Source organism: Taudactylus pleione, unplaced genomic scaffold (assembly GCF_031769625.1).
Source record: "Taudactylus pleione unplaced genomic scaffold, aTauple2 ptg000066l, whole genome shotgun sequence".
Lineage (NCBI taxonomy): Eukaryota > Metazoa > Chordata > Amphibia > Anura > Myobatrachidae > Taudactylus > Taudactylus pleione.
Window position 1 is genome coordinate 12,707,477 of NW_028284468.1, and position 3,835 is coordinate 12,711,311.

Consider the following 3,835-nt stretch of genomic DNA (forward strand, 5'->3'; position numbering starts at 1 on the left):
GTCCGGCCCCACTGACATCACTAGTGATGTCAGTGGGAGTGATTTTGGCTCTGATAGAGCCAAAATCACTCCAGGGCTTGCGGTCACCGAGACCCTACCGCAGGGTCTCGTCGCAAGCCCGATGGTCGCGATGATCTTGACCATCGCGACCATCTTTTTGGCTGCTCGCATATGCTGTGGGTGGTCACCCACAGCTATGCGAGCGGCCAGGAGGGTGCCTCTAAGTTTAGGTAGGAGGGCCCTGATTCAGAGCGAGCGCTCTGGTCAGAGCGTCCGGCTCTGAATCACGCCCAGTGTTTCCACTTTTGGATTTTTTCTCTAGTTGTATAGAATTTCCTGGTCAGTCTTGTACTGTAATTAGCTTTGTTAGCACTCCTGTTTTCTAATTACCACAACATTTTAAGTAAAAAAATTACTAGGAAATTTACAGGGATTTTTTCATGGAAAACCAGGAAAAAAAAACTGGTAGAGACCAGGAAATCTGAAAGTGGAAACTTTGGTCATAACAGTCTCTCTACTGCCCTTTGTATCCTGGTGTCCGCATGCCTGTCCATTTTCCCCGCAATGAGCAGGTATAGCATTGTTCACAGCTGGGAATATACATTCTCCCGAGCAGCTCAAACACATCACACCAGTTGCTTACTGCGGGGCCACTTGCATTCAAGTCCTAATAATGTAATAATGTAACATTATTTTATAATAAAGAATACCCTATGTTACCTACTCATCTTTATTCCCAGTATATTTAATACTTTAATAGTCAGATCATGCATTAGACAATCAAAGCTGCAGCCCAGGGAAGACAAATTAAGAGATCCCGGCAGTGGCAGCCCGACAGCGCTGGAAATCCCGATCGTCCGTAGGTGAGTACTTAGTAACCTAACCTATCCCCCCTAACCCTAACCCTCCTTAGGGGTGCCTAACCCTAACCTCCCCCCCTGTGCCTAACCCTAATCCCCCCTCTAAGTGCCTAACCCTAACCCCCCCCTTCCCCGCTGCCTAAGTCCCCCGGGGGGTACCTAACCCTAACCTCACCCCGGGTGTGCCTAACCCTAATCCTCCCTCCCCCTAACCTAACCCTCCCAGGGGGGTGCCTAACCCTAAGTCCCCCCCCCGGGAGCCCTAAACCTAACCCCCCCCCCCCGCGGCTGTCCGCTCGCGGCGCCTGGCATCCCTTCGATCAGGATGCCATGCGCCAGTCTCCCGGCATCGGAAACAAGACAGGCATCTAGATTTAGATGGCTGTCATTTAACCCTCGCCGGGATAAAGCGGTCGGGAAGCCAGCTGTCGGGCTTACGTCAGCCGGCTTCCCGATTGCATCCCGCAGCCTAGGGACCAGTGGGCATGGTTATGCCCAGATTATCATAACCAAGTTTTGTAGAAGTTTTCTCACAGCCGTGGGTCTGGAGGTGGTGTGATCGCATAGATGCATGCAACTCAGAATACGGGTGTATAATTACATAGGATTTACATTGGTGACTGCATTGTATGCGGCGCAGAGTCAGGCCCTATAGCTTTAATCAAGTAGTTACCACCCTGAAAAAAACAAAGGCATTCAACTTTGAACGTAAAACATAAAAGTGTTTATTCAGAAAATTGTCACCATAGTAAAATATGAAAAGTAAAGCTTTGCTGTTGTATCATCCAGTTATATGATTACAGAGACTTCATATTTCAGGAGGTAATGCCAGGTATTGGGCTCATTTGCAAATTTGATCATGACAGTAAGCTCTTTTCTATTAACTGTGCTGCACGTCCCTTCCCAGTAACCACTGTCAGCAAGAATTAGAGGGGTGTAACTTTCCCCATCAATACACACTCCAGCCACTACAGGAATATGGAGCTTGAAGGAAGCATTGGTGTTCTTAGGTAGAACGCCCTCTAGAGGCTGCACCAGTTCACAATTTTTGGCCCAGCTGGAGTATGTAAATGGAAATACTGGCCACCTCACAGTGGTGTTAGTACAAATAATGAGATAGTTACATAAATAGGTATAGTTGTTAGTTTTATTTTGTCTGTACTTAATAAAAACACATAATACATAGGTTCCTGATTGTGGTAGATGGACCTACATTTCTACTTTGTTTTCTGTTTGTACGAGGAAGACATGTCGATTCTCCATCTGTGATGTAATTTGTACTTCATCAGAGTGTAGGCTACATACAAACTCTAAGTTCTTCTTTACTGTAAAGCTAACAGTGCAGCATCCATTCTCTGTATGGATGATTGGGTCAAGATGGGAGGGTTGAACTAGCCCAGACTCTTCTGAAACCCAACTTGGACCAATGGGGTTAATAAGACATTTAGGGATCTTCATACTGGTGTCAACAGACTGGCAATTTATCATGTAGCTGAGAACCAAATGATATTCCGTTCCAGAACCTTGATCCGTTGCAAAAATTTCTAAGACTTGTTGTCCAGTCTTATCGGGGTAAACGGCAAGCTCCATCCCAGAGTCTAGCAACTTCATTACACCGGATTCTTTGGATTGATTGAGGTTAAAGGTGAATAGCAAATTATGGTCACTTTTAATAGAAATTGAGGCTTTTCCGTGAACTAGATAAAACAACAATATATATTCAAAGAAGGTAAATTAACCATGTACAGTATACAAACTTGAAAAGAATACAGGAAAATTATACACTATATACAAGTAGCTTTTCAATTTATTTGTCTATACATATTCAGTAAAACTTACTGATGTGTCACTCTGTAAAGAGAATTTACATTTTTTTGTTTACATTTACTAAAGGAGAACTCCAATACAGTTTTATCCAAACTCTCCTTATAATGAAATTACTTGAACCCTAATGACTTGGCCAAAGTTTATCTCCGGTAACTTGTCTCATGTGTTCTCCTGAGTCCCGAGCCTTGAAAATATTGAGCTGATTGTGGCTTGTCCAGTCAGCTGAGATCTTACACATAAGGCCTGATTCTGAGAAGGGAGTAATGCAAAGAAGAATAAGTAACTGTATACCTGGAGAAACTAGGGATGTAGTCAATAGGTCAGCATTTACAATGTCGACAGTTGTGATGTCGACATTGTTAAAATGCAACATGTTGATATTGTCAGAATTTAGGCATGTGACATATCAACAATGTCATAATGTCGACATTAGGGATAGGCTGCAGGAGGTGGTTAGGGATAGGCTGCAGGGGGAGGTTAGGGAGAGGCTGGAGGGGAAGGAGGTTAGGGTAGGTACTAGAGGGAAGGTTAGGGTTAGAGATTAGGGTTAGGAATAGGTGAGTAATACTCACCGGAATGCTGGTGTATTGGAAATCTGACCCAGAAGTGAGGGTCACATGCCAGCCGGGATCTGGAAGCTGCCGTGGAGTCACTGCAGCTGTCAGGAGCAGGTAAGTCACAAGTGTCGATATCTGGAGATGTTAACATGTCGACATTTCATCACTGTCTACATGATGAATGTTGACATGGTCAATGTCAACATTATGACCATGTCGAAATTATCATGTTGACATGTCATACCGCACTCAACAAACTATATTGCAATGCAATGGGTGTAAATTCATATTTTCTTGCACACAGTACTGCAAACACAAATACTGGCAGCTTTTGCATGTAGCCCACAAATGCTGGACCATAGTTGCCGACATTCAGCTCCCTCCTTCCATTGTGAAGCAGGGGGCGGAGCCACAATGACGCGATGCAGCGTGAATTGCGTAATCGGGCCGCCCACTGCGGGGGGTTTCTAGCTGTAGTCGGGAGGGGTCTAGCGGCAGCCAGGAGGCTTTCCTGCCTTTCCGGGGGGTCAGGAGCGGCATCCAATATTCGGGAGGCTCCCGACCAAATCGGGAGGGTAGGCAAGCCTGTGT

General features: G+C 45.3%; 1 pseudogene; it reads right to left on the reverse strand.

Annotated features, from left to right (window-relative positions):
- Positions 1-1,649: 1,649 nt before the first annotated feature.
- On the reverse strand, positions 1,650-3,395 carry LOC148534447 (kyphoscoliosis peptidase-like; annotated as a pseudogene).
- Positions 3,396-3,835: the final 440 nt, after the last annotated feature.